Consider the following 13,619-nt stretch of genomic DNA (forward strand, 5'->3'; position numbering starts at 1 on the left):
AAATTTCTTAGTTTCCTTTATTGTACTCATTAGGAAAAAAAATTACAATGTGTAGTTTGCTCTTAGTGCCAGCAGCAAGTCCAGCGCAGCCTGGAGGTCTGCTCTGGGGCCAGAATGTCTAACTTCTGGTCTTCTGGCTGCCACTGGAGACCTACCACTCACAGGCACAAGAGCAGTTGAAAGGATATTTATTAGGTATCTATATACCACCTTGACATTCTTCAACTTGAATACTAAAAATAACCCTCCCAGGTTTGTCTTGTTCTCATTTCACAAACAAGGAAACTAAGAAGTAGGATGAGAGAAGAACTAAACATAGTCACATGCAAATATTTTTACATTATTTCTTTTCTTAAATCTGCTTTTGTCTTTCCCATTTACTTTAAGGCTTGCCAGTTTGTGGGCAGGAAAGGAAGTATGTGTGTATTTAACTTTAATCACTTTGGCATTAGAAAGCCTGCACAGCGCGACGGTTAACCACAACTGTACTTTCCCATGCCAGTCATCTGTGTTCTAATTCTAAAGTTCATCTGGTCGGTGTTAATGTGTGATGCAAAAAGAAAAAAAAAAAGACAGATGAAATACAGTATTTGTGCATTGTCTTTCAGTGACACTGTTTTTCTAAACTCTTATCATGCACATTTTAAACACATTGATTTTTAAAGAATGAACATCCCCACATCTATCACTGGATTCAATACTTTTACCATATTTGTAATTTTTATCACAGTTATTTGAAAGTAAGTTGCAGATGTTATGGCTCTTTATCCTAATGAATTCCATATGTATCTCCTCAAAGTAAGGACATAGTCATACTTCAGAGTCTAAAATCTGGTTTCTCCAGTTATCCTCAAAAATATCTTTTATAATTGACTTTTTTTGAACCAGAACTCAGCCAGGTTCATCCATTCCAATTCAATTGTTGCTTGTTCTCATTGACTTTGAAATAGCCCCTTGCCTTTGATATTGACTTCCTGAGACAGTCCAGTTTTTTTGTAGAATGTTCACATTTCAGATGGTTTGATTATTTCCACTTTCCCCTTATTTTCTTTAAATGGGGAGTTAGTCTACATGTGCGTTTAGATTTAAGTTAAGCACACTTGGCAAGAATGTTCAAGGATGCTGCTGTCTGCTCCATACTCACATCAGAAGGTGCCTGCTCTCAAGTTGTCCTCTTTCTGATGCTATGTTTCATCTCTTGGTGAAGTGGCAGCTGTCAGATTTTCCCTTGAGAAATTCTTTTTTTCCCTTTGCGGTTGGTAAGCAATGGGGTTGGGGTGTTGATGTTTCCCAAGAATATGTTTAGTGTTGGTATGAGTTTGCTGGCCATAATAAAGTACCACAGTCTGTCTGGCTTAAACAACAGAAATTTATTGTCTTGTGTTCTGGAAGCTAGAATTACAAAAATTAAGCTTTGCCTGCAAGATTGCTTCCTTCTGAGGTCCATGAGGGAAGAATCTGTTTCAGAATTTTTTCCACAGCTTGTAGATGGTCATGGTCAGTCACACTGTGTCTCTTCACATTATCTTTCCTCTCTATGTGTCTGTGTCCAAATGTCCTTTTTTTTTTTTTAATAAGGACACCAATCATATTAATTAACCCTCTACTCCCATGACCTCATTTAAACTTGATTACCTTTATAAAGATCCTATCTCCAACCAAGGTCACCTTCATAGGGATTGAGGGTAGGACTTCAACCTCTGAATTTGCCAGGGATACAGTTTAACCCAAAGCAGTATCTATTGATGATTCTTACCTGATTCCATTATTGATTCCAGGTTGGGCTCTCTGGGAAACAGATTGTGAAATACAGATTTCTATACTGATTTATCAAGGAGTGTGCTTGGTAAAATTGTGAGAGAATAAGGGAAGCAGAACTAGGCAGAGAAGAGAAGTTGAATACAATGTATTTGCAACAGAGGCCTCAGTTTATATAGCAGGCAGCTGTGGAACTGAATGGTGCTTTAAGATATCCTGACTGAGGCAGAAGCCCAAGTCTCTTACCCCTTTATCAGCTAAGTCAGAGGCAGGCTGCCCTCAGGGAAGGAGCCCCAGTTAGGCTGGGCAGCTTCCTTCTACGGAAGGAGATTTCTGGGGAGAGACTCAGCTCTGAACTCTTAGGCCTCAACAATCCCAGCAGTCAGGGTAATGAGTACCTGGGTCCTACAGAGAGGGTGGGAAATGTATGTGGCCCAGCATTAGGCCCAGCAGAGAGCTGATTTCTCCTTACCAATCTACATTTATTAGCTGTCACCTTGTGAAAAGAAGAGCTTCCCCATATCAACTAGAAATGATGATAGCTCTTTCTAAAAAGACACAATAAATGATAACTTCTCGAGCTGGGGTTATGGCTCAGTGGTAGAACACTCGCCTCGCATGTGCAAGGCCCTGAGTTCAATCCTCAGTACCACATATGAATAAATAAATAAGATAAAAGTATTGTGTACAACTACAAAAAAATAAATATTAAAAAAAATGACAGCTTCTCTCCCTTTCAAATACCAATTTTCTAAGTAAAGGAGGGGTCTAATTCAGTTACACTCTGGGTTACATTATGACTTTTATTTTGGTGGGCCCCTTCCTCCATAAAAATACATTAAAAAATTTTTTTACAACCATGTTAGTATAAAGAAGATATGATACAGTCTGGATTCATTATTATTAATTATTTTTCTTTTGAAATAACATATCCTGGGCTTTTGACACAGTGTCCAATTGGTAAGTTTGCCCTGGTTGTGCCCCAGAGTGGAGGCCAGGCAGGTCTTAGACAGAGGGTTGATGCTGAGTGCATATGTGTGTAGGGGGTGAGGGACCCTGGGAGCTGAATAAAGGAAGGGGTGTTTAGCTCTAGTAGAAAGTTGCTATGTAGGAAAGTGAGATGGCCTGTTGTTTTTAGAAGCTATATATGGGTTTTGTTTTTAACTTGAACACTTCTAATTTTAACTGTTCCGTCAATTAAAAAAAAAAAATCCCTCTGTTGACTGTAACCCAAGAGTTACCAGTTTGAGAAATTTACTAGTAGTGAGTCTCCTGAGAGAGGGATGTAGCCCATTCCCAACTTGGTGTCTTATAGAAAATATGGCACATGGAAGGGGCTCATATATGTTTGCCAAAAGGCAAAGGAACAATTCTATTCTGCTAAGGCAACTTATTAAAATTACTTGGAATTGTATGCGTCAAGTGAAAATCAGAAAACCAAGCCCTAAATTGTGCATTGAATAAAAAAAAAAACTGCTTTGGATTATCCATAGTGACTTAAACAGACTTTGCAGGAATGAAAACATATGCAGAAACCTCCTGGAGCTGGAGTCTGTGCTAGATTGGACACCTTAACGATGCCATCTCTAATGGGAAACTTGAAGGAGGTTTTTGGTGTCGTGAATGAATACTGTACTATTACATTTTTAACTTTTTCTCCCTATTTAAGGCAGAAATATTGTGGTTGCAACAACCTTGAAAAGAAGGAGTTTTGTAATTTGGGGGAAGAGAAGGCAGCAAGTACCCCTCCCTGCCAAACATTTTTTTCATTTTAGTTCTTGGCCTGCAGTTGCTAAAGGGAGGAAGGTTTGGTTGCCACTGAGCACCATGGTGAGAGTCTTTGTCAGGTCAGACAAGAGAGGGAAGAAGGAAGAAATCCCTGAGGAGAACGGCACAGAGGAAGCAGCACCTCTCAGGAGGCTTGGGTTTTTTACTTTAGTTTAATTTCCCTTGGTTTTTTACTTTAATTCAGGCCTAAACCAGCAGCAGTGTCTGGGGCTTCTCTTCTTAGTTCTTTCCCCCAGATACCCCCCAAGGTGCAGCATGACCCTCTGAGGTTCTGGGTCTCCTGTTTTGTTTAGTTTAGTTTAGTTTTATTTATTTATTTATTTATTTTTAAAAATTGCTGCAGAGGTATATGCTAGCTCCTGCCTTAAACCTTGGGTTGCTGAAGTTCAACCAGTAACTGTCTTTATTGCAATAGATGAATTGCTTATTAGGGGAGAAAAAGGTGATAGTGATCTTTAATAATTCAGATAATGAGGGCAAAAATTATTTTTTTTCTACTTCCTCAATATTGACCAGTTTCGGTCCTGTTTTTAATTTTTATCTTCTTTTAGAGGGACCAACACTTTTGATCTTACAGTTTCTCATTTAGAAGCAGAGACGTTAATGAGCATGCACATATTTATAGCAATATATAATGTATGCACACCTCTTTCCCACAAAAAACCTTTGCTCAAAAGGAAATCAAAACTGAATAATTAATGAGCAGGATGTTCAATCTGCCCATAGTGCAGTGTATTATCCATTTTGATAACTCTAACCTAATTCTAGTTTCAATACTCGTATAAGATGGGAGCAACATGAACAGATAAACTGGAGTTATCCTGAATCAGAAATTGCAAGTATGTTTGCTCTTCTCAAATGCACCTTAGAGAACCTGAAGGGGCACTGAGGGCCAAGTTAAGGAAAAAGACCTAGGACTCCTTTGCCCCTGGTTAACCTGGCCTTAGCCTTGCAATGGCTGCCTAGTAATGTTTGTAGAGGGATAGTCTAAACACCTTACATGCATTTTCATTTGGGTCTCACATGATGCTTGGGTATAGTTTTTGTTTGTTTGTTTTACAGGTAAGAGAACTGAGACTCCAAAAGAATAAGTTGTTGTCTCCCCATATGCCCAACTAGGAAATATAAGGGTGGCTGTTGATTCCAAACTACCTGCGAGCCCCCTCACATGTCTGCCACAGAGGCTGGCTGACATTCTCCCTGTGTTGTCCCAGGGAACTGATTCCTGTACTTAAAAATACTTCTCACCCCTCCTCCCAGAGACCAGTTTTGTGTTATTTGAAGAGGCTTTGAAGAAGGAAGTAAGATAGCACAGAAGGAACCAGGAAGCCAACAGGGAACAGTGGAGAGATCCCATTCTAAACTAGCTTATGCTATCAAACAGTTATCTGTCACCCAGCATGAAGGCACACACCTGTAATCCCAGCAGCTGGGGAGGCCAAGGCAAGAGGATTACAAGTTTGAGGCTGGCCTAAGCAATTTTGCAAGGCCCTAAGCAACTCAGCAAGGCTCCATCTTAAAATAAAAAATTAAAAAAGGGCTGGAAATGTGGCTCAGTGGTAAAGTGTCTCTAGGTTCAATCCCCAGTCCCCTCCTCCCACCCTCCAAAAAAGTTATCTGTGAAGGACATCACATATATGGGCTCTCTCACTGAGCTACACTGCCTACCCCCTGTTTTATTTTATTTTTATTTTTTTTGTTTTGGGTAAAATGTTAAGTAATTGGCAGCTCAATCTCATACAGGCCAAGTATTCTTTATTGGAAATTCTTGGGACTGGAAGTCTTTTAGATTTGGAATTCTTTTCAGATCTTTTAATATTTGCATATACATCATGATATATCTGGGGAAGGGACCCAAGTCTCAATTTAAAATTTATCCATTCATCATATAAACCTGCACACATGGTCTGGAAGTCATTTTGTACAATATTTTTAATATGCTGTCTTTGGAGTGTGACCCACCACATGAAGACATGTATGGAATTTTCTACTTGTAGTGTCATATCGTCAGTCAAAGAGTTCAGATTTGGGAGGATTTCAGAGGATTTTCCCGTTAGGGATGGTTAACCTGTGTGTATGTGCGGCCACTTCACTAGTTGCCATGCATTTTCAGGAGCAGACTGGAGGCAGAACAGTATTGATCTGACAATTTCTTAAAACCAAAATAAAACCATTCTTGTCATCTTTTCCCCTAATCATTTAGTTTGGTCAACTAGTCTTGCATGCTATTGGTCAAGGCTGACAACATCATCCTGTGACAACTGTTTTTTGGGGGATTAGGGGTTGGGGTTGAAGATTGAACCCAGGAGCTATCAACCACTGAGCCATATCCCCAGCCATTTTTTATATTTTCTTTACAGACAGAGTATCAGTGAATTACTTAGGACCTTGCTGCTGAGGCTGGCTTTGAACTTCAAATTCTCCTGCCTCAGCCTCCCGAGCTTCTGGAATTATAGGTGTGTACCACCATGCACCTGGCACACAACTTAACTTTTAACACAAATTCTATTTAAGAAATTCATTTTCATATCAAGGGATCTTTTTTTCTTTAATGAGAACTTGTATTCCCACACCAGGACATGAAGCTATGAATCAGAGTTAGGAAATCCTATCTCGTCAGTATAAAATTCCAGACATGTGCACATATTTTAGGGCTTCTCAACTAATTCCAATATAAGCAGCTCAGTACCAGACCACAGAATGGTGTTTGAGACACCTTTGTTGTTTCTATTAACAAGAAAATTGTGACCCACAGTGGATAAGAAACTTGCCAGTTGTCTTCCGATTCCAATCTAGACTCTGGGTACTGGAAATAACCCAAACAAAAGCCAGAGGAGGCCCAAGGGATTCAGCCTATCCCAGCTGTTCTCCTGGGGCACATCGCAGTGTGAGAAAGGAGGGAGTATGTGTATCTGTGGGGGGCCCATGGAGTATACCCAGCCTGTCTCCAGGTTCAGCCCACTGTGTAACTCTAGCTCCTCTTCCCCAAGGCTTTCCTATCTGTCATTCTAAATTTTTTTTTGGGGGGGGGGACATGTACTCAGGGGCACTGGATCACTGAGCCACATCCTCAGCCCTATTTTGTATTTTATTTAGAGACAGGGTCTCGTTGAGTTGCTTAGGGCCTCACTTTTGCTGAGGCTGGCTTTGAACTCGTGATCCTCCTCTCTCAGCCTCCCGAGCTCCTGGGATTACAGGCATGTGCCACTGCACCTGGCTCTGTCATTCTAAATCTGATCCTATGGAATTCTTTAGTGGCACCTTATTGTCCTTAATATCAAACACATCACTTTAGCATCACACGAGTCCTTTCCTGGTCTGACCCCTGCCTATCTCCTGCTTTACTTTACATCGCTCTCCCTCTCAGGAGCCAGACCAGGCCATTCCCGACTGCTGTAGTATGAGCCTTTGCTCCTCTGTGCCTGGCCTATGCGGTTCCCTCTACCCTCCCAGGAGGTCCTCCTGTAGAGGCTGGAGGGCACTTGTGCCTCTCCTTTGTTGTCCCCGTCACCCAGGTAATGATTGGTTCAGTGCTCTCTAGAGATTGCCCATGAGTAAGGAGGCCACACCTGTCTTGTCTGGACTTGGCTAAGAGCAGTTCCACTGGGAGCAGGGAGCAGGGATGAGAGGAGAAGGACAGAAACCTGCCTGAGTGGGGTTAAGAGAGAGTAGAAGAGCGGAGCTGTCATCAGTGATGAGAGGCAGTCCAATCCATCCGACAGGTGTTGCTGCAAAGGGGAGCAGGGAAGTGGACTGGGATATGGGTGGGGAAGTGGCATCAGAGAGGTCTCGAGATTTTACTTTTTAACATGAGAGAAATAATAGTATGGTTGTCGGCCATGGGGATGTGTTAGTGTGCAGGGTGGGCAACGTGTGAGTAGGGTGAGTGGCTGGGATGTGCAGGGCAGGGCCGGTCTTAAAGGCAGTGTGGGCAGCCATCTGGAGTGACAGAGATCTTGGGGTACCCAGGCTCATGATGCCGGAGGTGGGCAGAGGTGGTGAGGCCTGAGGAAGTTCTGACATGCTCAGTGAGGTTGGAAACACAGCTATCAAAGGGGGGAAGGGGGTGTTGGGGCGGGATGACAGGAGCAGGCATGAGAGAGATGTGAAGGGAGGGAGACCACACGTGGACCAGGGACATGCACTGTGGTTGCTGGGAAATACGGAAGCCCAGCTGAGGTTGGTGTCCTGACTTTAAAGCAAGGCCAGTCAGCATGGTTGGGTATTTTTCTCTAGCTGAGTTAGTTGCATAGGTACCTGCTGAGAATACAGGAAAAGACAGATGTAATCCCTGCCTCCTGGAGATTGTTTTAGAAGGGAAGATGTGCTGAGACCAATAGCTCCTTCTTTAATTTAACTGCAATGGGTAAACACAGCAGACAAGAGAGATGTTCTGTTGTCCCTGTGTTTACCCACTGGTAAGATGTTAGCTGTAACTGGGGGCCTGTCTGAAGTGAGTCATGTGTATACTGAATGAGGTTCTGTAAAGACCCCCAACTCTTGCCTCCTTTTTCATTTGAATTGCGCAGTCTGGTGCAATAGCAGAGTGGTCACAAGATGTGCTATAGTGTTGTCTTTCTTAGTGATCTGCTATGATTTTTGTGCTCATTGTCATATTAGTTTTTAAGGCAATTAGGAAAAGTAGCATCTTCCCAAGACATCAGAACTGTCTAAATGGACCTACCCAAAGATGAAAGCAACACCAGAGGAAAACAGGTAGCATGTTTGAAATGTTTGCAACACACTCTCCCTCATCTGTCCCATTCCTTTACCTTTGAATCTTCCTGGAAGATGCGGGCAGTTGCTTAATGGTTCCAGTGGTGGGCTGAGAGAATGCACACACCTGCCATGCCGTGTGGTACCGTGAGCGGTGGCTTAGTGGAAAGAGATGGAGGGCAAAGAGGGATTGCTGGTTATTTTAAGTATAATAGAATTTAAAGGTTTTAATGGTAAAAAGAAACCCTTTGCTCTTGAATCCACAGGCTCCAAGACCCTGTGACATGTTCTGACTTTGAGAGAATTGTTCAAATAGCACAAGGAGGAAATGACCTCATTCTTGAACCTTGACATAAGGTCTAATTGAGGTTCTTTGCCTCACCATCCAACAAGGGGACTAGCCATGGAGTTCCTTGCCTGACACTGGGAGCCTTTTCAGGTTTTTTTCTTTCTGATTTGGTTGGTCAACTGGTCTTTCTGGGACCTGGGTCAACAGCATCAAGTTGGTCAGGAATGGTGGTGCCTGCCTGTAATAACTCTGTGGTAGAGCCCTGTTGCCTTCAATCTTTAGCAATACACACACACACACACACACACACGCACAGGCAGGTTGGTAGGCACCCTCTCAAGCCTGCTGAATAAGAATCGCTGGGTATGTTAGTCTGCTTTCTGTTGCTGTGACAAAATGCTTGAGAAAATCAATTTAGAGGAGAAAAGATTTATTTTAGCTCACAGTTTCAGAGGTTTTGGTTCGTGTTCACTTGGCTCCATTGATCCTGGGCCTGAGGTGAGGCAGAGAACATCATGAGGAGGGTGCAGACCAGAGCAAGGCTGCTCACCTCACAGCAGCCAGGAAGGAGAAAGAGAGAAGGAGGAGAAGCGAGCAGGGGGCAGGAATAAAATATGCCTCCAGCCCCAGTGACCTACTTCCTCCAATGAGGCTCTGCCTCCCAAAGCTTACACCACCTTCTAATAGTACCACAGGCCGGTGACCAAGCCTTTAGAGCAGAACTGTGGGGGGATATTTCAGATTCAAACCACAACACTGGGTATGAGACCAGCATCTGGATTTTACCAAGATGCTCATTAAAGTTTGAGTATTGTGACCTAAAACACTACTGATCTTTCATTTTAGTCCTGTGTTTTCAACTTATTTATTAAATTATAGGAAATAAATTGCTCCTACCACTCCCATGAAGCCAGAGAGATGTGCAGAAGCAAGGGCGGGTTCTGTCATGTCAGGAGAATGAACCAGGGCCGGTTTCAAGGAGAGCTTCCCTGAGAATTGAGAACAGGATTCCCTCCCTGGAACTATTGCCATGTTGAGCTGGATAATGTGCTGTTGCAGGGAGCTTCTGCACTGTGGAGGGTGCTTGCAGCATCCCTGGCCATTACCCACTCGATGCCAGTAGCACCCTTCAAGTTTAGGTTGTGGCAGCCAATGATGTCTCAAGACATTGCTAAATGTAGGCGCAGGTGGAGTGACAAGAAAGTAAAATCTGCCCCCCACCCTGAGAACCACAAGCTGAGAGTGACGAAGAGCCTGGGTGTCTTCAGAGGGGGTTACCCTGGAACAGGATATTTGACAGAGACAATGGAGTATGTTCATAGTTGAGGCAATAATATGTATCAGTGCTTATCAATTGCCAGGTATAGTTCAAATTTTGCACATATTACCTCTTTTTAATCTCTGCAACACTTTTTCCCCCACTTTATGGCTAAATCAAGCTTTAGAGAAATTGTTACACAGAGAAGTTGCTTAACAGGGATTCGGTTCTAGGTCCATGTGAAGCATCATGCCATCTAGCTGAGCAGCTAGACACATCTCTACTAGTATTCTCTTTCTCTCTCCTACACTCATCTTTGGGTCTGGATGCCTTTCCCTGTCTCTTCAGAATCTAGTGAGAACTGGAGAGGAGAAACAGTCTTTTATTGGCAGAAGCACAGAACGGACTTTGCAGACACTTGAGCTGGCTGGAAAAGCAGACATCAAAGCACTAGGTCTTCTTCCTTGCTCCCCAGGTGTGGCCCTGTCGCCTGGAGCCTGTCCCCTTGGCTTGCTTTCCCCGCCTCTACCCACTTGCTTGGTGGAAGACAGATCCCTGGTGCACAGGGCCTGGGCCCTGTGCCTGGAATCAAAGGCTCTTCTGTGGAGGCCTGGGGGAGGGGGAGGGAGCTCACACCATCAAAGGGCCGGTGAGCACAGGACCTGGATGCCGTTCACATGAAAGAGTCACTTAGCATTTTCCCTGGGCTGGTATCCAGTGGTGGGTTACAGAGTGCAGCAGAGAACTCTCTGGATCTCTGATTTCCATGTTTGCAAATCAAGTGAGCGGACCACGGGGGGTCTGAGAGTGTACATTACAGAGCAGGGGCTCCTCAACACTGGGTGTGCATCAGAATCACCCATGGCCAGCCCGTCTCTGATCCCCCCCACAGGCCCTGTTTAAGATCCTAGGGGACTACAATGTGCGATCCTCTACACTAGCCTGAGAGGGCTGGGGCCAGACTGATGTGATGTTTGAGTCCCTGCTCTTTCACCTGGAGATCACAAGGTGCTCATAATGTCTCTGGTCCTCAGTTTACTCATAAAACAAGAAAATTAAGAGCCTTGGTTAACTGAAAGTCTTCGGCAGGCCTTCAGCAGGCCTTCAGCAAGTCTAGACTTCCTCTGCAGCCTCCTGTCTGATGTTCTCTTGCCTGTGCTGTGCCTTGTACATTGGTGGACATTTGGGGTTGTCTCCACCTTTGACTATGTGAATGATGCTGCTGTGAATGTGAATGTCCCAGCATCTGTTGAGTCCCTGCTTTCAGTTCTTTTGGGTATAAACCTAGAAGTGGAGTTGCTGGATCAAATGGTAGTTCTGTGTTTAGCTTTTTGAGGAACCACCAAACACTCCTGCATCTGCTGCATCATTTCACGTTCCACCTGCAGTGTGCCAGGGTTCCTATTTCTCTACATCCATGACAATACTGGTTATTTTCTGTTTAATTTTTTTTTAACAATAGGCATCTGTGTTAGCTAGCTTTTCATCACTGTGACCAAGACACTCGACAAGAAGAACTCAGTGGAGGAAAAGTTTATTTGGGGCTCAGAGGTTTCAGATCATGGTCATCCAGCTTCATCCTCTGGGCCCGAGGTGAGGCAGAGGAGCATCATGCTGAAGGGAGTGTCAGAGGCAAGCTGCTCAGGACATGGCAGCCAGGAAGCAGAGAGAAGGAGGGAGCCGGGGGACAAGTTGTATGATCCCCACAGTGTGTCCTCAGCGACCCACCTCCTCCAGTCGTGTCCCACCTGCTTACTGTTACCACCCAATTAGCCTTTTCAAATTATTAATCCTAATCCTCTGAGTAGGTTACAGTTCTTATAATCTAATCATTTCACCCCTGAACATTCCCACATCAACACAGGAGCTTTTGAGGGCCATCTCATATCCAAGCTGTAACACCATGCTAGTTGGCAGGGGAAGTGGTCAGATGCGAGCTTTTTTGGGGGTGGGGCGAGTACTGGGGATTGAGGGGCACTCAACCACTATTTTGTATTTTATTTAGAGACAGAGTCTCCCTAAGTTGCTTAGCACCTTGCCATTGCTGAGGCTAGGTTTGAGCTTGCGATCCTTCTGCCTCAGCCTCTCAAGCCTCTGGGATTACAGGTGTAATGAAGCTTTTTAAAAACAGATCCCTGTTTTTAGCCTTAGGGTTTTGTAGCTGCTGGTTCCTCTGCCTGAATCTTGCTTTCTCCCATCTTGCTTGGGTAACTCCTCATCCTGAGGGTGTGGGAACTGCCTCTGCAAAGCCTTCTCTGGTCCTCAAACTAACTTATCCCCCTTTTAATCTCTTGCCTATTATTCTGTTCATTTCTTTCTTTCTTTAAGTTTTATAACTTTATTTGTCAATCAGCAGTTAGTTCTCATCCACATTGACTGTGTGTAGATTTTTGAATGTGGTAACAGAGATGCAGGTTACCCAAAATGGAGTTTGTTTGGTGAATCTTCATCTTCACATTTTCTGGACAATAGCACACGAATACGATATGGGACATTCCTTGTTCCTTTGGCCCAGACAGCTGTTGAGCCTGGTATCAATTCGCACATCTGGAGTTCCCATCTCCTTCATGGCAAATTTCCAGATTGCTTTGAGTGCCCAAAGAGTACATCTCTTGAAGCCCACTCCACAGATGTGCTTGTGAATGTTGATGGTGTATACCCGGGTCTGGACCTTGTTGATGGCAGAACAGCCCTTCTTCTCATCACCTTGCTCTGCAGGAGACGTTATGCCAGGCCCAAGTTGAAAAGGAAGGGCGCGAAGGATTGTATTCTGTTCATTTTCTCTGCGGCTCTTGCCATAATTTCTATTACATAGCAGTTAATTCACTTTTCAAACTGCCATTAACTCCAGGAGGGAAAGGACCCTCTTGGTATAGCCTTAGGCAAACCTGGCTCTGAGCCAAGGGACTGGTACATATTAAGAGCTCAGTCAACTGTGCCATGAAATCCTGGGTTGCCTGGTGCTTATGTTTATGTCCAACTGAGGCTGAACCAGGTGCAGAATCATGGTGAAGGTGTTGTTGGTGGGAGAGAAAACATGTGAGCTGATAAAGGCACAAGGTAAAACAAGGGCTTTGACTTTCAGCTTGTGTTCTGAGCTGACTGAAAGGAAATGATACATTCATGCTCCTCCTGCTAGACTGCAGGCCACCTCCAGGGGTCAGCAATCAACAGGTTTGTTCAGAGCAGGCCTCTTCCTGAGATTGTGTCCTGCCTCTATCACTTTCAGTATAGTTTCCTTCATCTGCATAATAGAGATCATAATGTTACCTACTCTTTCGACCTGAGGTGAGTATTAAATGAGTTACTATATATAACTTATAGCAGGGCCAGGCACATCAAAAGCTCTCAATCGATGGTAGCTATAATTTATTAATTCTCACTCTCATGCTAGAGAGACGTGGATTTTAAGTGAGGATTAGAGAACACTGATAATTGCTTCCTTCTGTCTAATACCTGGCTCTTGAAGGGGCTGTCTTATCTCTCCTTCTTTACAGGTCCAGAATTTAGAGAGCTCTAATTTTTGGTTTCTATTATCTCTCTAGGAATATTTTCTGCCATATGGTATGGCGGTAGGGGTGGGGGTGGGGTCACTAACAATAATTTTACCAATATCTCACCAAACAGGAGAATCTGGATAGATGGGAGACTCTGGCTTCCACTGTGGAAGCCCGAGGAGCCGTGGGTTCTCCTTCTTCTTGACATTGGATGCTAGAGCTTGGGTTTATGACCCAACTGTGGGTATTGGGATGTTTCTGCCTCAGAATCTTGGATCTTGGTGGATTCAGGCATAGGCCTAGGATCAAAGAG

At 43.9% G+C, this 13,619-nt stretch overlaps 1 protein-coding gene and 1 pseudogene across 1 annotated transcript in view; one reads left to right on the forward strand and one right to left on the reverse strand.

The window, feature by feature from the left end:
- Positions 1–13,619, forward strand: part of Scd5 (stearoyl-CoA desaturase 5) — a 141,248-nt gene that overhangs the window by 65,433 nt on the left and 62,196 nt on the right. The gene's annotated exons all lie outside the window — the stretch shown is intronic.
- LOC107153621 lies at positions 12,166–12,621 on the reverse strand (annotated as a pseudogene).

The sequence above is a fragment of the Marmota marmota genome, unplaced genomic scaffold (genome assembly GCF_001458135.2).
Source record: "Marmota marmota marmota unplaced genomic scaffold, marMar, whole genome shotgun sequence".
In the NCBI taxonomy this organism is placed as follows: Eukaryota; Metazoa; Chordata; class Mammalia; order Rodentia; family Sciuridae; genus Marmota; species Marmota marmota.